The 27,261-nt window shown below is 51.3% G+C and overlaps 1 protein-coding gene across 2 annotated transcripts in view; it reads left to right on the forward strand.

Moving 5' to 3' along the window:
• Positions 1 to 402: 402 nt before the first annotated feature.
• Positions 403 to 27,261, forward strand: part of CCND3 (cyclin D3) — an 89,209-nt gene continuing 62,350 nt past the window's right edge. Inside the window, exon 1 of one of the 2 annotated variants that reach the window (XM_079780612.1) lies at positions 403 to 560. The gene's annotated coding sequence lies outside the window, so the exon portion shown is untranslated. The remainder of the gene's footprint in view (positions 561 to 27,261) is intronic. The other variant, XM_079780613.1, reaches the window with a different exon arrangement.

The raw sequence follows: 27,261 nt of genomic DNA on the forward strand, positions 1-27,261 counted from the left end.
CTCTTTCGTGAAACGGGCGTGATTGATAGCCGGGGGGGGGGGGGGGGGGACAAGCGAATACAAACAGGGGCTATCACGGTGCTAGACGTACAGTAAGAGGTCAAAAAACATCGCCTACTGTTGTTGTTTATTCCCAGGGTAGCACGTGATTGAGTGGCGAAAGCCCTGAAGGCAGAAGTCTGGAAACGCACCTTCCCGACCACACGCACCTGAGCCTGGGGGGCACCTCCACCCCCTCACCCGGGGCTCACGGACGAGGTCTCAGGCCCTAACCTCAGCTGAGCAGAGCATCCAGCCCCCTTTGTCTCCCCCGCCCCCTCTTCCCCACTTCCTGCCCAGCTTTAAACTCGCGATCCGCGGCTCGGCTAGAACTTTGTAAACACACCGCGCCTGCGGGGGTGGAGACTCATTTTATTTGGGCTCCAGAGCGAGTTCACGCCCCTCCCCGCTGCTGAAGGCTGCGACCCCACCCCTCAACTCCCCGAGACTGAAGCCGGAGGCTGCGGGGGAGCGTGTCTTCGGCCACAATAGATGCTTCGGGGGGCTCACCTGCCAAGGAGGTAGGCTTGAAGGCTGGAGAAGCCAAGGTAATGGGGGTTCAGCACCCCCCTTTGCTGGGACCGCCAAGCTCAGGCTGGACTCCCCCAGCCGGGGGTGGGAGGTGGGTGGGTTGAGGAGGTCACCATGCTCTCATCACCTCCTGGTTGTCCCCCAGAACTCGGCTGACTTTCTTAGTGAAGGGCAGAGAAGCCCCACCAAAACCCCCGAGTGCCCTGTGTGTCCACACAGCCCCTTCCCCGCTGATCTGGAAACCCAGGGGGCTGTTGTTCTTCATACATCAGAGACAGAGGTGGGAGGTGAGGAGGAGGGCAGAACCAGTGTGGGCAGGCAGCCTGGGCGTTCTCCTGCCAGCCAGGGCTGAGGGAGGAAGCCAGAGGACAGGGCTGGAAGGAAGAACCCCTCAGTGTTCATCCTCTAGCGTCTGATGGGTGCATAAACGAGGGCCTTAGCCTCTTCTGTGTCAAGAGGAATAACTGAAGAGAGCAGTTGCTTTTGCTAAGGGAACATTAATGTATTCATTTCCAAACATTGACTGAGCACCTACTATGTGTCTGGGATTGTATTGGATGCTGAGAGTGCAATGGTGTTATTCACCTACAGTGAGTGTGGGTCATGAACAACAGAGATAAGGCATCAAGCTGGGGGGCTGGGAGGGCTTCAGAGAGAAGAGGACATTAGAGTTGGGTTCTGAGAGAAGAAATGGACAGTCTTTTGGGCACTTACTCATTCCACAGGGTTGTACTGAACTCTGATTGTGGTGTTGAGCATTGAGGTAATGGGGACCCAGATTTAACCCCCTATCTAGGTGTGAAAAAGAGGTGGTTATAAACAGGATGAATTCAGGGAGAGGGCTGGTCCCCCCAAACCCCAGAAATTCTTAGCTACAGCTGGGAGGGTTCACCTGGGGATTATGTGACAATCCACACAATCTTGGGGCATCCATTCCTCATCTCTGAACTCTAGGACTATTTCCTTTAACAAGTCCTTGCTTTGTGCCCCTCACCCCAGTTCTCTTTGAGTGAAGACAACCGGCTCTTCCATCGCATTTCTGCTCTTTCAATTCCCAGGCTCCTTTGGGAGATGACTAACAATTTATGAATCCATTCAACACTTGTCTGCTGTGGCCATACGCTGTCTGCATAGGCTAGATGTTGAGGACTTAGTGGTAACCAAGTCAGAGCGTCTACCCTCCTGGACTTTAGAATCCAAAGCACCTCTGAGACTTCCAGCTGGATCCCAGTTGAAGCCCAGTCCTTGAGACCATGGCCTCCATGGTCCCAAACACCTTCTCTGTCCTGTTTTCCTTCCCTCAAGGGTTCGGAATACGAGCTCACACTTATATAGCTCTGTCAGGCACTCTTCTCAATGTTTTAGGTGTAATGTCTTATTTAATTCTCCGAGCAGTCCTATGAGGTAAGTACTTGGAGGAGACTCAGGCAAAGAGGAAAGAAGTAATATTCCTAAAGAGGACCCCAGAAGGAAAGGGCAGGGCTGGGATTTAAACCTAGGTCATTTGACTGGGAAGGCCCTGTTCTTAACCAGTAGGCAAACCTGCCTCCTTGACTGACCACACAGAGTATGCACTGGAGCCAAGGGCCTCGGAGTGTCCAAAAGGGACTAATCTGTTAGCTGAGCATGTGTGCTGATGCCTTTTACAGGGAGCCCAGCAGGTCTAGAGTAGGCTTGGTAGGGTTGGGGTGACTGCACAGAGCTGGTATCCTGTATCCTGTCCTAATGGCCGTGTGTGTGTGTGTGTGTGTGTGTGTGTGTGTGTGTGTGTGTATGTGTTTCCTTAGCCCTAGTCACCAAGAGGAGCAGACCAGGGTTTGATGTAAGAAAGAACTCAATATGGATGTGATGTGCCAGAATCTGGGAGGTGGGAAACCAAGACGCCTCTTTTGTTGGAAATCTTTAAGAATAGCAGAGAGCCCTAGCTGGTTTGGCTCAGTGGATAGAGCATTGGCCTGCGGACTGAAGGGTCCCTGGTTTGATTCCAGTCAAGGGCACATGCCCAAGTTGCAGGCTAGATCCCCAGTAGGGGGCGTGCAGGAGGCAGCCGATCAATTATTCTCTCTCATCATTGATGTTTCTAGCTCTCTCCCCCTTTCCCTTCCTCTCTGAAATCAATAAAAGTATATTTAAAAAAATAATAATAGCAGAGAATTCTAGATTCCAGGAGAAGCAGCCCTTCTTGGTAGCTGACTAAGGAAGCCGGTCAAGGAGTGGAAGCAGTCTTAAGATGCTCAGGTGCTGCATCCCAAAGCTGCCTCGGTGGATCTGACCCCATACTTCCAGGCAGGCTGGGACAGTGGCCATTATAAAAACCAGGCCACAGGACAGAGGTTCCATGGATTCCAGCCATTGTCCCATTACCTTTCCGAGACTCTAGGTTTCTCACACGAGCCCTCTGCACAGATCTGGGGAAGCCCGGGGGCTGTCTTCTCTGCCTGTAGTCAGTCCATCCCAGCATGTGTCTTTGAGAGAGCGGTGTGTGTTGGAGGATGGTAACAGGTAAGGAGAATGTAGACATTCAGAACTGTGCCGGCCTCCAGGCTGCTCCTCTGCCACTCATACCCCCCTTCCTCCTCCTCATAGGTGGGTGCAGGGGAACCTTTGGGTGCCCCAGCCCCCTGCGCCCGGCACACTTCTGACTCGGGGGAGAGAACAGGTTGTACTCTTGAGAAACCACAAGAGGAAGTGTAGGGCGGGCTGGGGTGGGGAAAGTTCTGGGGCCCCTGCCAAGTTTCCCTTTCAGTGCCCAGCGGGTAGATGTGTTTATTTTGGTGTGTTTCTCTTGCCCTCAAAGACATTTAAACCCTCTGAGTTTTAAAGAGCTGTCGGGGCCTGCCCCATTTCAGCAGGGGGGTGTGGCCAGAGAAAGGCTGGAAATGGTATCAGAACGAGGTAACCTTTCTGGGGCTTTCACCTGGGACTCATGCTGTGGGGAAAGGCTGCCTGACTCCAGAGAGTCTCCTTTTCACCTTCTGCCCTTTCACCTTCCTCTTCCCCAAAGCACTCCCTGCAGCCCTGCATTCCTCAGAGGTCTGTGGTTATAAGGCCACTTAGGAGCGGGGGTGATGGCGCCAGAAGCTATCCTAAATCTTTTGCCTGCCTAATCTCATTTACTGCTCCCCGCATCTTCAGGTCGTAAATACCCCCTCTCCCAGTTTACAGATGAGGAAACAGGCTCAGAAAGGCTAAGAAACTTGCCCAAGGGTCCCACAGCTAGTGGTGGCAGAGGTCAGAGGTGAACACTGGTCTCCGATTTCAAAGCCTGTGCTCTTGATGTCTCGTTGAACCCCCAAACAGAGCATCAGCTTCCCCAACATATCACTCCCTGAACAGCAGGGAAGTTGCAACCCAAAGATGTGTTTAAAAATGATGCTGCTGGTGTGGGGAGAGGATGGCTTGGGTACAGAAATGGAAGAAATTCCTTGGGAGTTAGTATGTTACAGAAGAATAACCGCGCGAAAAAAGCAGACATCGTGGGTGAAAGGTTGAAGTCACACTCTGGAAGGCCGAGCCACATGGGGAGAATATTTAGGAGGGATGGTATGGCTGTGTCCAAATATTTGAAATGTTGCCTGTGTCCCCCAGGGAGGGAGGACCAGTGGAGGCAGGTTTCTAAAAAGCGTAAGAACTTTCTAACAAATAATTGCCCAATTATCTTCCGAAGAAGTCAGTTCCTCCTGTGAGAGAGTCTAGAGCACATGCTTTGGAGGAGACCCTAAAGTCCTTGCACCTCTAAACCTCCCGCTTCATCCCTTCCTTGCCAGGCTTCTCTCCTCCACGCTCCCTGGCCCTTGGTGCTCCATCCGTCCACCAGGTGGGGCTGTTGCCCAGTGTGTCCTCCAGAGGCAGCTGGACTGGGTGGAGAGCGCCACCTCCAGCCGCCATCTGGCTGGGTGAGGCGTCTCCTCCACCCCATCCCCAGCTATCTACATACCAAGGCGCAGAGAGCTACTTTTGACCCATAAAATACCTCTTAGGTCTCCTCTGGGCTCAGGCTAGACCGGGCAGGCCTCTGCCCCTAGGGTAGGCTCTCTTCCCCAGGTCACAGATTCCCTCCCTCCGACACTTTCTCTTTCCCCTCCTTGACCTTCTTTTGCCCTTGAAACAGAAAAATCCACACGTGGGTGCAATAGGCAAGGACAGCAGCCCTCATGGGCATGGCAGGGTACCTAATGTGGCATGGCTTTTCGGACCCTTCAAAGGCATGACGCCCATGTTATCTCCTTTAAGGGGCCTCATAAGCCATACCTCTCTGAAACTATTTGTCCTCAGTGGTCTGACCAGTTCTCCTACCCTGGTAGAAATTCCCCCTGGACAGACATGCCTAAGTAAGTGGGGGCAGGGGGGGGGGGGAGGAAGGAGGGGGAGGAGAGGGGTTACTTGGTGCCTGTTTGTTGACTCAGATCTGCTTGTTGCCACCCAGACCCTTAGGAAGGCACGGAGCCCCTGGGGCCCCAGGGACCCAGCAGGCAGAGCCCAGTGTGAGCAGGGGATAGAGTGCATTTGTAAGCCCGGTGGCCATAGGACAAAAGGAGGGCAGGGCCAGAGAAAGAGGCCATACCTAGTAGTTCCAAGCACTTAGTAACTCATGTACTTTCCCCAACAACCTTGTGAGGCAGGGCACCCATTTTATAGATGAGCAAATCAAGGCGCTGAGGGTTAAACAGCTCGCTCGCATTTACACAACCGGTCAGTGGCTGAGCTGGAAGTCTGACTCAGCCATTTGGCTATAAAGTTTGTGTACATAACCGCTAATCTGTGCTTTTGCTCATGAATTGGTCAAGAGAGGCTGTACTCAGAAACCACCCTGATTTGAGTCCTAGCTACTTCCCTGAGTTGCTCATTTGTAAAGTGGGCATAATATAGCCCTTACCTCACTGGGTTATTAAGAGGATTAACAATTATAATCATTACTAGGGGCCCGGTGCACGAAATTCGTGCACTGGGGAGGGGTCCCTCAGTCCAGCCTGCCACCTTGCCCTCAGGGGATGTCCTACAGATGGCTTAAGCCCGCACCCCACTGGGAGCGGACCTAAGCCGCAGTCTGGCCTCCCTTTGCTTGAGGCAACTGGGCTGATCAGGGGACGGCGCCAGCCCCATCACCCTGCTGCTGCCAAGGTATTTTCATCAACACAAACTCCAGTCCCTTCACCATGAAAAAATGGCAACTTTCTTTAGGCATTTTCAAGATGTGTCTTTCATAGGATATGACATTTCTTTCTTTATTTTTCTTTTTATCATCAGCTGAGGATATCTTTCCATTGATATTTTCCCCTTCCCTCCGATCCCAAGCTCAGCCCCTTCCCAAGCCAAAAGCCTCCTCCCCAGGTTTAGGCTTGGGAAGGGGTTCCCCCCAGGACCTCCCCAAGCCTAAAGCCTCTGCCCCAGGTTTAGGCTTGGGAAGGGGACCCCCGCCCCTCCGATGGCAGGCTCGGCCCCTTCCTAAACCTAAAGCCTCCACCTAATGGCCGTCTGGGAGTGACCTGGGTGCCGAGGAGGTTCCCTGGACCCAGTAATGTATGCAAATTAACTGCCATATTGGTTGGTTTAATTTGCATACTCACTCTGATTGGCTGTGGGCATAGCGAAGGTACGGTCAATTTACATCTTTCTCTATTATTCGTAAGATTATTGTTGTTATTTTTAATTTTTTAACTACAGTTGACATACAATATTATATTAGTTTCAAGTGTATAACATAGAGATTAGACATTTATATAACTTACAAATAAGTTAGATTATCACCCTGATAAGTTTAGTATCCATCTGACACCATATGTAGTTATTACAGTATTATTGACTATATTCCCTGTACTATACTTTACATCCCTGTGACTGTTTTTCATATCTGGCAGTTTGTACATCTTTTTAAAAAAAAATGTATTTTATTGATTTTTTACAGAGAGGAAGGGAGAGAGATAGAGAGTTAGAAACATCGATGAGAGAGAAGCATCGATCAGCTGCCTCCTGCACACCCCCCACTGGGGATGTGCCCGTAACCTAGGTACATGCCCTTGACCAGAATTGAACCCGGGACCCTTCAGTCCCCAGGCCGACGCTCTATCCACTGAGCCAAACCAGCTACGGCAGTTTGTACATCTTAATTCCTTTCCCTTTTTCACTCACCCAACACCCCCTTTCCATTTGGCAACCATCAGTTTGTTCTCTGTATCTATGAGCTTGTTTCTGTTATGTTTATTTTGTTTTTTAGATTCTACATGTAAGTGAATCATATGATATTTGTCTTTCTCTGTCATTTAGCACAATACCCTCTAGGTCCATCCATACTGTTGCAAATGGCAAGATTTCATTCTTTGTTATGGATGAGTCATATTCAACAATAGCTAATGTTCATTGCATGCATACTCCCATGACAAGTGTGAGCTTTTTGTGTCCTCACAACAGGTCTATGAGGGAGGTACTATTTAAAATATATATAGATATTGATTGATTTCAGAGAGGAAGGGAGAGGGAGATAGAAACATCAATGATGATAGAGTATCATTGATCAGCTGCCTCCTGCACTCCCCACACTGAGAATCGAGCCCACAACCTGGGCATGTCCCCTGACTGAGAAGCGAACTAGTGACCTCCTGGTTTATGTGTCAATGCTCAACCACTGAACCACACCTGCTGGGCAGGAGGCACTATTATTATACCTTTACTAGTGGCCCGGTGCATGAAATTCGTGCATGGGGGGGTCCCTCCGCCCAGCCTTCACCCTCTCCAATCGGACATGCCTCTCGCAATCTGGGACCACTGGCTCCTAACTGCTCACCTGCCTGCCTGCCTGATCACCCCTAACTGCCTCTGCCTGCTTGCCTGATTGCCCCTAACCCCTCTGCCTGCCTGCTTGATCACCCCTAACTGCCCTCCCCTGCTGGCCTGATCTCGCCCCCAACTGCCCTCCCCTGCAGGCCTGATCTTGCCCCCCACTGCCCTCCCCTGCTGGCCTGGTCACCCCCAACTGCCCTCCCCTGCCAGCCTGATCTTGCCCCCAACTTCCCTCCCCTGCAGGCCTGATCTCACCCCCAACTGCCCTCCCCTGCTGTCCTGATTGCCCCTAACTGCCTCTGCCTCGGCCCCCACAACCATGGCTTTGTCCGGAAGGAAGTCGGTCGACCGGAAGATGGCCAGTCGACCCGGTCTAATTAGCATATTACCCTTTTATTAGAATAGATAGATTATATAGGATAGGATTGCTTAAATGGGGGAGGGGAGCCTTCTTCAGCAGGAAGAGATGCTCTTGGCAGACAAAAATACATAATCCCTACATCTGGACTGATAGCCAGCCATATGCACTATACTGCCAAACCGGTCATTAAAAAATTGAACTGCTTTTTTACACCTTACACCAAACAGCTGTTGCCCTTAAAACCTATCCTCAGCCCCCACCTTAGGTTCTGCCTTCGCAGTTCACCCAGATTAGGTTCTGATTGGTTGGTTTTATGCCAGTCAGTGTCAAAAGCTCTGCCTCCTAGGCAGCCATTCGCTCCTCATAGTTCACCTAGATTTGGTTTTGATTGGTCAGTTTTTATGCCAGTCAGCGTCTCTGGGCCTGATCAGAGAGGCGGGGCTAATCAGCAGCCCCCATGGCTGCTGATGAGGCCCGGAGAGGAAGAGAGGCAAGGGGTGATCAGCAGCTGCCATGGAGGCTACGGATCAGACCCTGCTTCTCTCCCGGGGCCTCTCTCCAGGCCTGATCTGCAGCCCCCTCAGCAGTCAGTGCTGGGTTGCTGCGCCTGCAGCAGTGGCAGTCAGTGCGACCCAGCACTGACTGCAGGACTGACTTCCGGTGTTCTATCATCCGTTCAGTCATTTTGGACGTTACGGACCCTGGCTCTTTATATATATAGATAAACAAGGAAACTGAGGCACAGAATGGTTTCATGGAGTCAGGGGCCAAGGCTTCAGAGCCCACATGCTGCACTAGGCTCGTGAGATAACACACAAAGCCCTGCTATGTGCCAAGGAGGTCATAAGCCCTTATAAGTGATGGCCTCAGTCATCATCGTATCATCGTCCTCATCACCTCCTAGACTGAGCTCCTTGGGGTGGACATGGGGGCTACCCCAAAACCAAGAGACAGCTCTGTGTTCTTTCCTCACCATCCCACCTATGACTTCATTTCACCCTTTTTTCTAAAATAAAAATCAGCCCACAAGTTCTGGCCTGTGGTCAGATAATTGGACAGAATGCTTGAAGTTGGGGCCGTCCCAGAAACTCCCAGTTCTGGCCCCAGCGTTGTCTGCTCCAGCTTACCCTCCCTCCAGTTCTCCCTTCCCTTCCCTCCAGGCCAGTCCTTCTGCCCCCTCCCTGGGGCCCCCGAGTTCTGGGAAAGGAAGCCAAAGCAGGGCCTCAGACAGATGCAGCTCCAGCTTGGGCCCCAGCTGGAGGTGTTGGAGGCTGAGGGAGGAGGAGAGGACTGGCCAGGGGAGGAGAGGGAGGACGGGACACAGAGGGCCCCCGGGCTGCCTGTCCCCATGGAAGCATCTGTCTCTTCTTCACAGACCCTTTCCTAAGCTCCCACTCATTCAGCTCACTCTGCTGGGTGCTCTGGTGGGAATCCGCTCTGAGTAAGACCGGGGGGGGGGGGGGGGGCGCTTTATTCCTCTCTGGCAAGTGGACATCGCAAGCCGTCCTTGGGTTATGGAGGGGAGGAGTGCTGTCCCTCCCAACACGAGGCCCCTGAGAGTCAAGGCTGCTTTTCCCTTTCCTTCCAGGCCCTTCCCTTTTCCCTGCGCTGTATCTGTTACAGAACCACACACTTGGAGACTGTTCAGACGTGGAATCTGTTCTCATCACAGTGGGAGAGGGTCTCGGGGTTACAGACTCTCGGATGTCCTGGGTGGCTGAGCACAGGCCGAGCCTCCCAGGGCCTGTCTTTTTTCCTTCCAGTCAGCGGGTGCCTGCTGGTCCTTGGGACAGCCTCCATCTGTTCTTGGAATTGACTTAACTTCCCCCCTCGAAGGCCAAGCTGTTTTACTTTCAGGTCTCTTGGTCTCCAAGGACACGGAGTCTTTCCCTGCTTGGGCCCGGCCTCTGGAGTTCTCACTCAAACCTCCCTGTACAACCACTAGGCGTGAGCTCGGTGCCTCCTGGGTGGTCCTCAGACAGTCTTGCTTCTCCCGGCTCCTTCCGTGCCTTCCCTCTGACACAGTTTCTGGGAGTCATTTTTGGTATGCTTTGTCGGAATCGATGATGTGGATTTCTCTAATCCTCATTTCTTCCTAGGCCCGTGCAGGGAAGATGTTGGGGATAATAATAGCGTATCTTGGCACAATACTTCCCCGTGCCAGGGCCTGTCGTAAGTGCCTATATATACTATATGCCATTTGTAAAGATGTAAGTTTATAATAAATAGGACGTTTAATTAACTCCTCACTTATTCCTCATAAGAATCCCATGTGGTTTCCTTGGTTTACAGATGAAGAACTGAGGCCCAAAGCTTAAGGAACTTGCCCCACATCGAACAGCTAGACAGCCCGGAGAGCCTGGTGGCTGAGGGAACTCTGACCTGCCTTCCCATGCGCATAGTGTCTGTGCGTGTCTGTGCACGCGTGTGTGTGTGCCCACCCACTAGGGGGAGTGTGAGATGACCAGTTTTAAGACCACATCAGGATAGGTAGAGCAGGCTGTAGGCCTCTGTGTGTGATGGTGGATCTGTGTCTGACCTGCATGTCTGTGTGGAGGTGAGATGTTGTGGATCAAGTGCCCCAGGCAAGCCCAGAGCCTCGCCCGTCCCTCTGTGCTCCTGGCCAGAGTTTCAGGGTTATCCACTAAACGAAGCAAGATGGAAGGGAAGGAGCAAGGATGGCCCAGCCCTGCCCCAGCCGGCAGGTCAGGTGTCCCACAGGACCCAGGAAGCAGGAGTGGGTGGTGGCGATGTGAGCTCTGCTAGGTGGGGCTGGGCCCTAACGCATCTGAGGAGCCCTGGATGAATCAGCCCGACCACAGCCGCCCCAACGGCAGTGATGGTGAAAACAAGCTCATCGTCCAGCTCCCCCTCCAACACTCATTTTCCTTTCCCTTCTCTCCCCAGACTCGGGCTTCGGCAGGGTGTGGCACCCGGGCAGTGGCTAAGGGGAAACACCTCTGGAGTTGGTGGTTGAGCTGGGTCGTAGTGCTAGAACTGCAACCTTGATCTTCAAGCTACTCCACCCAGAAACGGGCAGTAGCCCTGGCCCGGGGTGGATGTCACATACTCTGTCCAGAAGACAGGCTGGCATATGTCCAGGGCTCCTGGGCTCCCCCACCTGGCATTTCCCTCCAACAATCCCTAGGTCTCAGGATCGTCCAGTCTTGCACAGTAGAGCCACATTTTATAGTGTTGGCTTCAAAGTCAGTGTAAAAACAAAACACATAAAAGTTACCGTTCAACTATCTTTAAGCTGCTCATAAAACACAATATACCTACCTTGTGCATTCTCTCCTGTCCCTAACCATCTCTAGCAGAGCCAGATTTCATTGGAGCAGATGACTGAGTCTTTGGTGGAACTAAATTATGTTGAGCTTGGGGTAAGGGCCCACAGGGTAAACAATATGGAGGTTTCTGTGGTTGGTTGCTGTCTTCTCCGGTAGATACCCTTGAATTCGTGATAGTCAATGTGCACATTTAGGAATTCAGTAAGTACTTGCTTAAGGGCTCCCTGAGCCACAAGAAAGGGTGGAGTGGCTGTGTGGTGGGAATCTGGAGGAAGGAGCAGTTGCTTTTGGATGGATTAACCAGGAATTTCTTTCTTGGAGGTACCCTATGAGAAAACAGGAGGCGTGGGCTTGATGAGAAATTCAGTTTTAAGTGGTGGTTGCTTTTGTATGTTTTTACTTTTCTGAATATGTGAGTTTTTTTTACTGAAAGCCATATTGTAGAAATAGTTATTTTCTATTCTTATTTCTATGGCAATTATTAGGGCAACTGGTTCTTTATTATTACTGATTCTTTCTAAAATAATTAGCGGCTTTTTCTAGAATCACTATCATTTCTATACCAATAATTGTTCCTAATGTGACCACTTCTTGTTTCTTTAATGCTTTGTAGCACTCTGGGGCAGGGATGTAAGACATGAGTCGAGGTAAAAATGTTGAGGGTGGGGGCCTTTCAGAGCCCCCGAGTCTGCTTAAACCAATGTGTTCAATCTAAGGCCGTAGTTCATCAAACTTTATGGTCTCAGAAAGACTTTACATCCTTAAAAATGTTATTATTGAGGATCCCAGAGAACTTTTGCTTTGAAGGTTGTGGCTGTTGACATTTAATTTCTATTAAAAATTTTTAAATGAGAAGTTTAAAAAGTATTTGTTAATTCCTTTAAAGTAACAAGAAGAAACTCATTTCCTGTTAGCATAGCATCATATTTTTTTCAGATTATCATATTCTTTATAAAGTTACAACTATATGGTCCAAAGTGAAAAGAATTAATGAGAAGGGTAGCCTTGTTTTACATTTCTGCAAATCTCTTTAATGTGTGGCTTAATGGAAGACAGCTGGATCATCAGTCCTGCTTCTCCTTCAGTCTGCCCTAGCGTGTTGTTTTAGTCGATGTATATGAAGACAGATAAGCAGTTGGAAAGGAAGAACCTTGCCAACTGTTCTAGAGGATAGCTGGCCTAGTGGGACATTTAGCTGGAAAGAAATTTTTGGACGATGGGGAAGAAGCTGAATCAACAGTATGGGATTGGGGAGTTTAGACTTTATTTAGCAGGTAATGGGGAGCCATTGAAGGCTTTTGAGAAAGGAAGTGGCATGAGAACTGTTTTAAGATGATTTCTAGAGCATTAGTAGAAAAATAGAATTGGCAAGAGCGTCTACACCAGTGGTTCCCAATCTTTTCTTGGCCATGCCCCACCTGAGCATCTCTAAAATGCTCCCTCCCCCTACCCCCCGTGAAATATAATTCCTATTATTCAAAAAGTGAACTCCTATTCATGTGGAGGAAGCCTAAAAGGCCATTAACTAGGTCTAAACAAGCTTCCAAACAACATGGCATCCATGAAAGAGAAAAATAAAAGAACAAAAGGACAGTTGAAGTACTGAGGAAGAAATCATTGAGAAATTGTTTAAAAAATAATACTATGAAGTGATATAAAAAATAGCAAATAAAGTTTCAAAACATATAATAGAGAACTGAAATGCATGCCTCCCTTAAAAATCAAACTGCCCCCCTGTGGGGCGTGTGCCCCACATTGGGAACCACTGTCTACACAACTAGAAAAAGGACCAAAACTAGGGTGATACCAGTAGAAATGGAAATGAGGGGTGATTTGGCAAAATATTTTGAAGGTAGAAAGCAACAGAACTTAATAATTATTTGGTAGGAAGGTATGAAAAAGCATCTGCTCTGTGAAATTGCTTTTCCCTCCCTCTGTTAGGCACCATGCATTCTTCATAGATGAAGTATGTGGCCACATGTTGTAGTTGGCTGCTTGCATGTCTTCTCTCCTACTGGGCGACAGTGGATGCTCAGTAAATGAATGAATGAATGACAGTAATCAAGAATTATGATCCCAGGATATTTCAGCCTGTGTAGCTGGTAGAATATTGGCGCCATTTACAGGAATTTAAAGACCAGGAGGAAAAGATACCCATTATCATTAAGTATCATTAAATAAAGGATAGGAGGAGATGTCAAGCTGTGAATGAGGAGAAAATGAAGGACCTTGAAATATACTGTTCTCTTGACAAGGAATTACATTTTTCTAGATGCTAAAGATTTGGGCAGAAATATGGAAAACATCTAGGGAGGGATCAGAGATTATCTGCTCTTTATTCCCAAGTAACTCAAGTTCAATTAGGGCTGTTTTTCCAAACTAGAAATGTTATTTTATTTTAACACATTTTATACACACTCAAACACACATACACGTGTGTGTGTGTGTGTGTGTGTGTGTGTGTGTGTGTGTGTGTGTACCAGAGGCCCGGTGCATGAAATTCGTGCATGGATGGGGTCCCTAGGCCTGGCCGGCGATCAGGGCCCAAAGACCCTGGCAGGGTCAGGAGAGGAGGCAATGGTCATCGGGCTGGGTGCGGAAGGAACGGACGCCAGATGCCGATGCCGCCCTCGGTGCCCTGCCATCACGCAGTTCCCTGCCTCGCCTGCTCCTTCTTTCCTCGCTGCCACCTGGGCCTGCTGGCTGGGGGGAGGGACAGGGCCTGCCGGCCGGCCGGGAATAGGGACAATGGGAGGTTTGCCAGCTGGGAGGAGGGGCTGCAGGAGGTTGACCACCGGCCCTGAGGAGGGAGCTGGCCCTTGGCCCCCCTGGGAAAGGGGTCACGTCCACTGCCACCCACCCCTGGTTCCCCATCCCAATCCAGGTCCCAAAGGCCCTGGCGCGGTCGGGAGAGGAGGCGACGGTCGCTGGGCCAGGCGCAGAAGGAACAGATGCCGGACGCTGACGCCACCACGCGGTTTTCTGCCTCCCCACCCCTCCTTTCCTGCTACCATGCCTATCGAGGCCTGCCAGCTCGGGGAAGGGACCACAGGAGGTTGGCTGTGGGAGCGCACTGATCACCAGGGGGCAGCTCCTGCATTGAGCATCTGCCCCCTGGTGGTCAGTGTGCATCATAGTGACCGGTCGTTTCAGTCATTCCGGTTGTTCGGTCCTAATGGTCATTTAGGCTTTTATATATATAGATACGTGTGTGTGTGTGTGTGTGTGTGTGTGTGTGTGTGTATCCTATATATTGAAGAGCTAATATGCTAATTAGACCAAACAGCAGAAGGACCGTCCAGACATCCTTCCAGGCGACTGTCTGGACAGCTTTCCGGACGAAGCCAGGGCTGTGAGGGCCAGCCAAGGCATCCAGGGCTGCGAGGGGCTGCAAGGGTCAGCTGAAGCTGCGAGGGTCAGTGGATGCTGCGAGGTGCTGCGAGGGCCGAGCCCCTTGCATGAATTTCGTGCATCAGGCCTCTACTCTATAATAATAAAAGCGTAATATGCTAATTAGACCGGACCTCCTTCCAGATGTCCTTCTGGACCAAGCCAAGGCTGCGAGGGAAGCCTGGGTCCCGGGTGCCAGAGGGAAGCCAGTGCCGGCAGCCAGGGGAAGGAAGGCCTACTCTTGCACGAACTTCGTGCATCCGGCCTGTAGTATATATATAAAACAAGTTTCACTAAACAGTGCTTACCCTTAGTCCAGATGATGTACTTGGATATTTTCTTTTTTATCACGTTGTTTCTTTTTTTAAAAATGGTGGTCATGATGAGCTTCATGACCCAGTAGAGTGTCCTGACTTGCAATTTGGAAAACACTGAATTAGAGAGGTATCAGTCTTCTCCAGCAACAGAATGGATTGTCCAATATGAGGCACAGGGAATGCATTGGAAGAAGGTAGGGAGCTCATAGACTCACCAGAAAGGCTACAAACCAGGTTCTGCAATGGGCGGAAACTAACAAAGTGCTCGAGGGCTGGGCAGAGGGACCTGCAGGAGATGAGGAGATGACAGCAACTGACCGGCGCCCGTATCTGGCCAGGCATGATAGGAATGGATGGACCGGCCTCTCCAGTTTTTATAGTGCAGGTCAGGCAGGCTGGCTCCTGGCTTTGCACTAGAGGAGAGGGAATCCTCTGAAAGGAAGTAGCAGTGTCACTGGAAAGGGAATTGGGTGCTCAGCATTGAAAAAAGAATAGTCTTCAAAAGGTAGGAGCCATAACTTAGGCACACAAAAGGCTACCGAACAGTGAATGGTGTCCCTACACCATAGTGGGTCTCAATGGGCATGTCCTGGCCATGCTGGTGGCTGTGTTATGTGGTGAATTCTCCTTTCAGAAAGCAGGTTGGCTATAGGTATCAACATCAAATGCCTCTAAAACAGTGATGGGCAACCTTTTGAGCTTGGTGTGTCAAACTTTGCCAAAAAACTGAGCATAACTCGGGTAGTGTGTCACTTTGAGGAAAAAACATTATTTCGCAAATGTTTCATCCTCAGGAGCAGCAAATGTTTCATCCTCGGCATGCGACCACCTCAGAATTGAACCTGGGACCTTTCAGTGCTGACACGCGTGTCATAGGTTCGCCATCACTGCTCTAAAATATCCTGACCCTCTGCCTTGGTAATTCTACTTTCCAGGTTCAATCCTACTTTAAATAATTCTGAATGTAGAAAAGACTTTGTCCAATGATTTTCATCAAAGTGTTATGTACAGTGACAAAAATTTGGAACAACTGAAATGCCTCAGCGTGGAGCATGGTCGGGCAGTCCCTTGAACAACACAGGGGTTCTGAGCACTGACCCCTCACACAGTCAGAAATCCATGTATAACTTTTGACTCCCCCAGAACGTAAACTACTAATAGCCTACTGTTGACCAGAAGCCTTACCAGTGACGAACAGTCAGTTGACATACATTTTCATGTTATAAGCATTATATACTGTATTCTTACAACAAGGTGAGCTAGAGAAAAGAAAATGTTATTAAGAAAATCATAAGGCAGTCCTAACCAGTTTGGCTCAGTGGATAGAGCGTCAGCCTGTGGACTGAAAGGTCCCAGGTTCGATTCCGGTCCAGGGCATGTACCTTGGTTGCGGGCACATCCCCAGTAGGGGGTGTGCAGGAGGCAGCTGATCGATGCTTCTCTCTCATCGATGTTTTTAACTCTCTATCCCTCTCCCTTCATCTCTGTAAAAAATCAATAAAATATATTTAAAAATAAAGAAAAGAAAAACCATAAAGCAGAGAAAATACATTTACAGTATTTATTGAAAAATATCTGCATATAAAAATGGACCCATGTTGTTCAAGGATTAACTGTATATCAAATGAAATATTAGATAGCCATTAAAAATGTCAACTGCAAAAATATGTGATGTCACAAAAAATTATTTATATGGTAACATTAAGGAAAAAATTAGAATACCAAATTATATGTACAGTGTATTTACAACTATATATTTACACACACACACACACACACACACACACACACACAAATAGAGAAAAGACTGGAAGAAAACATACCAAAAATATTAGCAGTGGTTGTTTTTGGGGGCAGTGAAACTATGGGTGATTTTTTTTCTACTTTTTTCCCCTTTTTCTAAATGTTCCGGTTCTGCAAAAACATGAAAAATGCAAAACCAGTCATGAGTTGTATTTCCATAAGTGAATAGAAAATCATCTTATCATTTTCATAGCATCTCACTGGAGACAGTAGGTGCTAAGTATACCGTGTGACCACCTAGAGGAGAGCCTGGTGTGGCCTGGGAGGTGACAGCTGTCTGTGCCCCAAGTTCCCAATAAGCCAGGATTGTGTGCCGGCCCTTTAAGTCCGGTGGCACCAATAAAACTGAAATGCGGGCAACTCTTGGGGTGACCAGCTCAGGTTGTCATGGCGGTTGAGGGTGGGTCTTGGACGTTAGATGACTCACTTTGAAGACCTCGTTACCCGTGGATGGGCACAGGGTGGTCTGAAGTGTGGGCAGGTATTTCTTTGAGGGGCCTGCTCTCTTCTTGCTCCTTTTAGCAGCGGGTAACTAAGGTGGTGAGAGTAGGGAGCAGGATTGTATCCAGTATCTGCCTTCCCCAGCCCAGCAACAGAGAAGGAGGTGGAGTCTGGATTGAGCCCCAAGATAAGGAATATGCAGCAGCTGACAGGGGAGATCAAAATAAACAGCTGTGCCCCCAGGAGAATGAACTCCACATTCCATTCTCTGATCCCACCCCCAAGTGCCTTCCCCTGCCCCACCCCCATACATGCACACTCAGCATCCCCTTGAGCGAGAAGGGCCTCCGCTGGGCCTTGGCTTAGCTCCCTGAGAACCTTCCCACACCCACCCCCTTCCTTAGCCAGAGGCTCTGGGGCCGCTCTCCAGCTGTCTGAAAGGGAGTGAGTATTCAGGACAGGTGGCCGGAGGCGGATGGAGAGAGGCCTCATCCAGGGCTGGGCTCCACCTGTCAGACTGGGCCACCCTCACGCTCACACGTGGGCTCCTCCAGGGAGGCCCAGGAACAGGAGAGGGCTGGGTTGTGGTGGCAAGTCTGGGGAAGCTGAGGCAGAACCTGGGGCAGCGTGGGGTGGATGGGGAGGAGAGTGTGCCGTGGTCCTGCTGGCTGGGTCTGCAAACATCTGGTCGGGCCTCACTGCGGGTGGGCCCTGGCCTCTGGGAACTTGCCGTCCAGGAGGGGAGACAGACAGCAGGTACAAGATGTGTAACTCCCGAGGTGGCTTCTGGCAGGTACGGAAGTCGTTCCTCATCCTAGTGCCCAGGGGTACCCCCAGCTCTAAGGAACCCCTGCAAAGCTCCATGTCTCCTGAGGGTTCAGGTCACTGCTCCACACACCCTGGACTCCTTCCTAGACATGCTAACCTGGGACTGAAAAGAAGACAGAAGGAGCAGACATTGTCTACCTCCTGGGACTGGGCCAAGCTCTTGGGCCACCAGTGGTAATTAACACCCCTCCTTCTATGTCACCCCCATTCTAGTTCCAACCTGAACAGTGGACTCAGCTAGACCTGGGCACTGCGGGGCTTCGGTGCAGCACTGGCTCCCACCACATGCTACCTCTGCGTCCCAAAGCTGTGGGGACCCTGGACATAACTCCTGTACTCCGGCCTCGTCCACGGCCTGTGTCCAGGGCACACAGAGGATCAAGTCCGGGGGGAGGTGGGAGGGTGTTTGCTCTGATGTACGACGGGGTAGGAGGATGGTTGAGAGAGGAAGGTGGTGGGCTCCCGAGGCTGCCCACTGGCCTGGCTGTCTGTGGGGAGGGCAGCCCCACACATCCCCATTGTCCGGTGAGGGTGTGTGGGGAGGGGCCTCACTACCCTCTCCGTCCCTGACTGCTGGCACCCTGGTGGGGTCCCACATTACTGTACTTAAATGACTCCCTTGAGGTCCCCAGGGCCCTCTGATGTCCCACACCTCCAGCAGCCTGCTGGGCATCTCCTCTCTGACCCAGCCCCCACCGCCCCCACCAGCGGAGCAGACCCAGGAAATGCATGCTGATAATGGCCAGGGCCGACTCATAATGTGCAGAGCCCTTTGTCCAGAAGTTATTAAGAACTTCAGGGTGGTGACAACAGAGCATTAGATTCTGGGCACGGGTTCTGTGTGACTACACAGGCCGCATGCCCGTGAGGCCAGCCCTGATGATAGCTGACATTTATCGCACACTTGCCGGACACTGCGCTAGGTGCTCATCATGCATGATCTCATTCCTTCCTCTCAGTAGCCCTATTATCCCTATTGTGTGGATGAGGAAATTGAAGGATTAGACAAACCGCATAACTTCCTGAGGTCACGGGCTCTCAAGGGCTAGAGTGGGGGATGGAGCCCAGCCTGTCTGTCTGCAGAGCCTGGGCTCTTAACCCCGCCCCCGGCAGCTCCAGCCTGCAGGAGAGAGGTTGCTGGGCAAGGCAGCTGCTTCCCGTCCCCATCTGCTGCCCTATCAGGGGCAGGAAGGAAGATGAGGAAAGAAGCAGCAGCTGACAGTGCAGCAACAATGGTGGCGGCGGTGAGGGTGGCCAACCCGACAGAAGTGCCGGGTGGGGACAACGTGAGATGGCACAGGAATTGTGTGAGCTGGAGGCAGCTGATAGACACCACAGCAGTGCCCTCCACCCTCTTGCCCAATGCGGGCATCGCTGAGCCCTCTCCTCTCCCTCATATCACCTCCAGCTCGGCCTCTCTCTTCCCCTTCTCCCCAGCTCTCCCTGCCACCCCCCTTTCCAGCACCCTCCCCTGGGAGCTCACTCAGGGCTCTCCTCCAGCTGGGTCCTCAGTATTCCCACACATCTCCACAGTAATAACAGCCACGGTTTAGTGAGCACCTACTGTGTGCCAGGCACGCTGCTGGGGACTTGACAAGTGTATAATCTTGAATTTTCTCCACAAACCTGTGAACAATTATTATCCTCATTTTATAAAGGAAGAAACTGAGGCTTAGAGAGGCTAAGAGAGTTGTCCAGAGTTACACGGCTACTTAGTGTGAAGACACTAGGGCTCCGACCCATGCGTTTTCTGCCCCTCCTCACTGCCTTCCCCATCGGGTGGGGTCGGCCTGACAAGGTGCAGCAGTTCCCTGAGCATGGGAGAAGCTTTTCTCGCAACGGAGATAAACAGGTGGAGAAATGGTCAATCTGAGGGAAGAATCCTTTATGTGCTGTGAGAGAGGGAGACATTCACCTCCTGCCTCCATTCTGCAGTAGCTGGGGTGGGATTGGGAGGCATCTTATCCAGCGGGAAGGCCCTCCTGACACTTGGGAAAGCCGATCTGATGGAGTTAGCTGACAGGGAGGGGGCTGAAGGACGGGGGAGGACCAAGGCCTAACTCACACACCTTTTACCTGTTGGCATCTTGGCACCAAAGAATGGACTGTGATAGCCCTGGCCGGGTGGCACAGTTGGTTAGAGCATCGTCCCGTATACCAAAAGGTTGCAGGCTCGATCCCTGGTTGGGGCGCATACAAAAGGCAACCAATTGATGTTACTCTGTCACACTGATGTTTCTCTCTCTCTCTCTCTCTCTCTCTCTCTCTCTCTCTCTCTCTCTCTCTCTTTCTCTCTCTCTCTCTCTGAATAAAAACACATCCTTGGGTGAGGATATTTTTAAAAAGTTAAAAAAAAAGAATGGTCTGTGATAGGCATTGGGGGAGGTTAGACTGCTGTAACAGCTCTAACATATCAGAGCCTTAAACAAAATGGAAATTTCTCACCTACAAGTCTGGGTGGGTGATCTGCCCCTTGACAGTGTCGAGGACCAGATCCTCCCACGGTGTTGCTCCTCGGTGCCCTCGGGTGTTGAAGAAGCTGAGGACAGCACCATGTCTCCGGGGCCCAGACCCTGCCAGTGGGAAAGGAGAAAGGGAAGGAGGAGGCTGTGCCCTGCCTTTTCAGGATGTGGTCTGAAGATCGCCAGGCCGCTTATCCTGTTGGCCAAAAGTTGGTCACATGTCACACTTAGCTGCAAGGGAGTTTGGGGATCACACATACCGGGGTTTCTAGTACGAAGGGGAATGGATTCTAGGGGGCAATGAGCAATCTTTGCCACGGGATCTAGATGGGAAAGGACCGTGAGAGCCATGTCACATGGGTGAGGATGGCTTTTGTATGTAGAACCTTCAAGAAAATAAGTCTTCTTTTTTAAAAAAATATGTCTTTATTTTTAAATAAAGAGAGGAAGGGAGAGGGAGAGATAGAAACATTAATGATGAAAATCACTGATTGGCTGCCTCCTGCACACCCCCTACTGGGGATCAAGCCCAAAACCCAGGCATATGCCCTGGCCAGGAATCGAACGGTGACCTCCTGGTTCATAGGTCAGCACTCAGCCGCTGAGCCACGCTGACCAGGTGAAAAGAAGTGTTCTTAAATAGACTTCCCTCTGGGGGAGGCCCAGGGCAGAGGGGCCGGCACCCCCTTGGCTAATGCTCTCTCCCTGGACTGCCCCGTCTCTAGTCAGAGGTAGAGGGTTTGATTCTCCCTCGCCGTGACCAGAAGCCCCTGGAGGGCCTTCCGGAGCCCTTGTCCCAGGAGCCCTGTGGGATCAGGGTGAGGTTCACTGAAGAGCGCCATGTGCGCCCCTTTGGGAGGCCCTGCTGTTCTCAGAGGGGGAAGAGACAGTCACACTTCAGTGAGGTGGTGAGAGGATCAGATGTCATCATCTGCGGCATCAAGAGGTGGAGACTCCAGAACTCTCAGGGCGTCTCAGGGACTGAAAGGGAGCAGAGGGAAATGGTTTTCCTCTCTGGCGATGTGAATCTTCAGGTGGCTAGGTGCTGAAGGCAGTCTTCCGGGTCCAGTGCTCACTCACTAACTCCATTCATTCATTCATTCATTCATTCATCATTCCATTTATCCATCCATCCATCCACCCAGTGTCTGTGTTTTGAGTGCCTGATATAGATGTGTTCAGTGTGGGCGAAAGAGGAAAAAAACAAGACAGGCACAGTCCCCTACCTCACGGAGCTTGCAAGCCCTGGGTTTTGCCTGCTCCCCATAGAGGGCACACCAGGCCATCGCAGCTCTGAGAGCGCCAGGCTTGTGGCTCAGAGCTCAGAAGGCCCAAAGGGAGTCCATAAGAGCATGTGGCAGGCCCGCACCTCGAACGGGATGCCCTCCATCTTGGGGTGGCAAGGCTCAGTGTGGGCTGGGGTAGCGGGGGCGTGGGGGTGCCAGCAGGGAGGGGGTGGAGCACGCCTGGGAGCTGCGGTTTCACTTCTCTCTCATTAACTGGGTGTGGAATCTGCTTTTTCTCAGTTGGTGAGTTTTGTGACTTCTCATCTGAGCCTAGGGGCCATGTCCTGTCCCGCTGCCCCTCTAAACCTGGCTGTCCCGCCAGGGCTCCATTGGTGGACTCCCTCCTCCCACTACCCACAGCCCCAGCTCACCAACTGCATCTCTTTGCTCCAGGAAGGGGGGTGGTGTGGAAAGTGGAAATCTGTGTGGGGACACTTCCTTTGTGGGGCCTTTGGTTTCTCAGGCTCCTCCCCGGGTCCCTCTTGGCCTTGCACTTCCCCCAGCTCATCCACAGAGAATGAGGATCCATGGTCCCGCCACATGGGTTGCTGTTTACCTGCTTCCCAGAGGTACCCCTTGCCCCAGTCCTTCCTGAAATATTTAGCAATCTGAGGGTCGACTGCCGGGCCCAGCAGGGGCCCCGGCATCCTGTGCCCACTCTTGGGCCAGCACCCAGGCCATATCACTGATTGACTCTCTTGGGTGGGTGGGTGAGTTTTGCTGCTCTGGCCCACACTGGAGAAGGGGAGAGGAAGCCTCGTCCTGCCCCCCTCCCCCCTCTCCTCCTTCCCCACTGCACACGAGGTCTCCCGGGTGAGCCAGATGTACACGTGCGTGAAGCGGGGTGGGCGACACAAGCAGGCGGCCACCTGTGACTTCACGGGGCCACGTGCCGCCTCGGCACCTGGGGAGGACCCCCTGGTGGTTGTGGGGAGCCTGTTTTGACCTGATCTGTATTTACCCCCGACAAAGGAAGTAAATAAATAGCTCTTGGTGTGGATGTGCGTGTGCCAGACTGTATATGTGCCTGCTGCACACCGTTAAAAACCGTGACCCAACCCAGAGGAAGTGGTGACAGAAACGATTGTTTGTTTTATTTTCCATTTACCCTCACAGCCCTTCTCCACTCCACCCTTCGTATGTGCTGAGAGGCTTTTTCGCCAGCCTGGGATCCAGCCTGCTCATTCACTTGTTCGTTCACGCATTCTGGTGCGTGCTGAACCAACGCGGTGCCAGATGCTGGCGGATGTGAAAGATGCTCTGGAAGAAAGTGGGATGGGGAGAGGGCGCCCTGGCGGTTGGATTCACGTCTCTTGGCCTGCTTACTAGCAAGGTGCCCGTGGGCAAGTTGTTTTGTGGGATCACGGCGCCCCATCAGCCCTCCGAACTGTTTCAGGGTTTAAGTCGGTAGACTAGTGACTTGCTCATGGGCAGCACTCAGTGTGTGTGACTTACAGTTTGTGATGTCCCCTCTGCGCCTCCTCCCTGCTCCTGCGGCTGGCTGCCCAGCCCAGCCCTCCATGGGCGCCCGCCGGGATTGCTGCGCCGTTCTCCGGCACCACTGCTCAGAGACGTTAGGAGCTGCCCGGGGCCTACAACATCAAATTTGACTTATCCCGGAGCTCTGGCTCTCCTAGCATGTGGGCTCAACCCCCCTCTCCCCCTCTTTATAAGCTCATGGTGTTATAGAGGTTGAGCCACAATCAACCTTTACAACCCCATTCCTGGCAACAAGAGTGCCTGCTACCTGGGGTGTTCCTGCTTCCACCACTTTCCTCACACTGCCCCCCTTCCTGGGGTGCCCTTTATCCTCCTCCCATCCACCCTCTCTGTCCAAACTTGGCCATTCTTCAAGTTTAAATCCACTTGGTTGTTCCCCCCACATATCCGGCCTCCTGGGTAGCATGTCCTCCTGGGTAGTCTATTCTGTGTGGTGTAGCTCATCGCCCTTCCTACACTGTGTCTTAGTTGCCTTCCACCCTTCTTTCATTCATGTAGCCCATAGGAAGAATGACAGTTCTGTGCCCGATGCCTTGGGGCCCAGTCCTTGTTTCTCCAATAGTGCCCATCACTGCATACATATTCTCTCAGTAAATGTTGGTCCAACAAATGAGTGAGGGGGAAGTGAGAACAGAAGGCAGCAAGTTTGAGTCTTGGGGTACAGGCTCTCTGTGGGCATTCCAGGGCAAGGAAAGGTAGGGAAGGTTGGAGTTGAGGAGGTGCTTCCTGAAGAGCTGAGTGGTCTCGAGGTGAATGGGTAGAGTTGGGAGGGTTGTGTGTGTGTGTGTGGGGGGGGGGGAGTGGCGAGGGCAGGGCAGGCACCATGACCACCTTGACTAGAGCCAGGGATGCTTGCTCCAGCCCCTCACCACCACACAGGTGTCCAGGTCTGGTGAGGGCACTGTGGATGGAGGCCTGGGCCAGGCACATCTGTGCACAGGGTCCTCCTGAGGCCCTAATCCACACAGTGATGCAGAGGAGGACAGAGCGACGGCCAAGAATCTCCTGCATATTGGGTCAGACACAGGCAAAGAGCCAGGTTTGGGAAAAAGTCATGCATTCATTCATTCTCTGATTCATTCAGCCTTTTTAAATAAGCTTTTAAACAATTATAAAATTCACTAGAGGCCCGGTGCACAAAATTTGTGCACTGGGGTGGGGGGTGTCCCTCAGCCCAGCCTGCACCCTCTCCAATCTGGGACCCCTTGAGGGATGTCCTACTGGGATTGGGCCTAAACGGGCAGTTGGACATCCTTCTCACAATCCAGAGCTGCTGGCTCCCAACTGCTCACCTGCCTGCCTGCCTGATTGCCCCTAACAGCTTCTGCCTGCCAGCCTGATCACCCCCTAACCACTCCTCTGCCAGCCTGGTTACCCCTAACTGCCCTCTCCTGCTGGCCCAGTCACCCCTAAATGCCCACCCTTGCCAGCCTGGTTGCCCCTAACTGCCCTCCCCTGCCAGCCTGGTCACCCTCAACTGCCCTCCCCTGCAGGCCTGGTCACCCCTAACTGTCCTCTCCTGCAGGTCTGGTCGCCCCCAACTGCCCTTCCCTGCTGCCCTGGTCACCCCTAACTTCCCTCCCTTGCCAGTCTGGTCGCCCCTAACTGCCCTCCCTTGCCAGCCTGGTCGCCCCTAACTGCCCTACCCTGCCGGCCTGGTCACCCCTAACTGCCCTCCACTGCCAGCCTGGTCTCCCCTAACTGCCCTCCCCTGCTGGCCCAGTCACCCCTAAATGCCCTTCTTTGCCAGCCTGGTCGCCCCTAAGTGCCCTCCCTTGCCAGCCTGGTTGCCCCTAACTGCCCTCCCCTGCAGGCCTGATTGCCCCCAACTGCTCTCCCTTGCAAGCCTGGTTCCTTCCAACTGCCGTCCCCTGCTGGCCATCTTGTGGTGGCCATCTTATGTCCACATGGGGGCAGCCATCTTGCGTGTTGGAGTGATGATCAATTTGCATATTACCTCTTTATTATATAGGATACTTGCTCAGTATAGGAAATGTGGACAATACAGAAATATAGGAAAACTCTAGAAAAATCATTCCTAGTTCTAAACACTCAAAGACAGCCTCGTTTACATTTGATGTGTTTCCTCGTCTTTTATCTTTATTATTTAAATAATTTCCACATGACTATTTTAATAGCTATTTAAATGATTGTTCATTTTTACATTTAATTTTTAAATTAAGTTGAATAGTACAAAAATTGTAATTATGAAAGTAAAACAGCCATTCTCATTATAAAAACACATTACAGACAGGAAGAAAATACAGATGCGAGTCCCACCCTCCAGGGAAAACCAGTGTTAAGGGCTGGTTTGTGTCCCTCAGAACCCTTTTTCTATGCATGTACACTTACAGTTTTATTCTCTTAAAATAAGATCATAGAATACTATCCATATGCAATCGTTTTTACTTCTACAAAGTTAGGGTCATTTTGCATGCCCAGTGTTGCATCTCCCTTTTTTTTTACATAACATTTTTTTTATGCTACATATGTTACTTAAACTTTGATGTTACACAAAAATTCATACATTCATGATGATGCGGTTATAGACTGCAATTTACAACTGTTTGAAAATAGACTGCCTGAAAACACAGGAATCTCTAACTTTAGAACATGACTGAAATATCTCCTTGATTGATCAAAATGATTTCAAAACCTTAACATTTGCTATCTAGCTAAAGCATTTTTACATGCAGTGGGAGATAGCTATTTTTATTTTGTTTCAGGTAATGAAACGAACAGAAAAAAGGCATTATTCTCAGCTCGCTCAAGTGAAATGAAAATGGCCTCTCAAGCGGACATCGTACGGCTAAAATATAAAATGCTGGTTATTATTTTGAAAACATTAAAAGTTCCTTGACATCTACCTACATTGCTTTTCAGCCAGCAGTGTTTTCTGTCCATTTGTAGGTTTTTGAATGCCCCTGCAACAGGCGGCCCTGTGTTCCTCAGTCATTGCGGATTCCCACAGGCATTTCCTAAGCTTTGTGCCGGGCGCCTCGCAGCACGCCCGCCTTCTGGAGCGCCCGGGCTGGTTGGGACCCCAACACCTTAGCAGTTTCCACTTAATGTAATAAATGGAGGAATGAATTCCGTACTGTGTGCCATGGAAGCTTGCAGGGGGTGAGGGGCCGGGGGAGTCAGGGCAGGCTTTGTGGAGAGGAGACATTGTGGCGCTGGCTCTGGAAGGGCGAGCGGGAGGTTCCAGGTGCAGAGGCTGGAGGCCGAGGGAAGTGGAGGGGCCTCCTGGAGCCGGGGTGACTTATTATCAGCCGCCCCCCTGGCTCCAGTAGTTTGTTTCTGTGTTTCCTTTGGAGATGACAGATTCTGCGAGCAAGGACTCCAGCTGTTTATCAGGGGCCACCCCAGGCCTGGGGGCTCCCACTCCCCGCTGCAGAGGCTGTGAGGCCCTGATTAAGGAAACAGCTGAGGCAAGGGACCCCAGCAGAGGGGCGGGAGAACCCGAGGCGGAGAGAGCAGGGTGCAGGGCAGGGACAGCCAGGGTGAGGGACAGGAACCACCCGTGCCCCTTGTGCTTCCAGGGCGTGCCCTGCCCCCCTGCACAGGGCGAAACGCAGCTCCATCGGAGCCCCTTGGGCTGGCACCTCCTCTGGGACTCTGCTCACTGGTCAGACGGTTCCTGAGGGCATCACTGAGAATGAGTTCCTCTCCTTTGCTCAGCTAGCAAGTCAACCTGTTGCCGTTGGCAGACTGTGAGCTTTAGAATCAAGAATGAGAGTAGAAGTGGCTGACATTTATGAAGCCTTTAACTCATGCGAGGCACCGTGGTGAAACGTGTTTTGAAGCTATTTTCTCACCAAGTACTTCCCGGCAGTGAGTGAGGTGGGATTATTATTATCCTCATGTTGTAGAGGAGGAAACTGAAGGGCAAAGGGCAAGCGTGAAGTACTACAGCGGAGGTTCAAACCCCTGAGTGAGTCCCATTTTCCTGCTTTATATAAACAGGGAGATGGAAACAATACCTTTCTCTCAGGGTAGGTGCAAGAACGAAAGGAAGTAATGTATATCAAAGCATGTCAGCTCCCACTCCTCCCATTACAGCCCTCCCCACCACTCACTCCTTCAGCATCGTATCGCTTGGGAAGAGCTAGTTTGAGTCTGTGTGGCCTGGTGGAATGGTTAAGAGCATCCATTCTGGAGCTACACTGCCTGAACTCAAAATCCAGGCTCCGATCCATGACCAGGCTCCGATCAATGACCTTGAGCAAGTTACTT

Source organism: Cnephaeus nilssonii (assembly GCF_951640355.1).
Source record: "Cnephaeus nilssonii genome assembly, chromosome: 9".
Taxonomy (NCBI): domain Eukaryota; kingdom Metazoa; phylum Chordata; class Mammalia; order Chiroptera; family Vespertilionidae; genus Cnephaeus; species Cnephaeus nilssonii.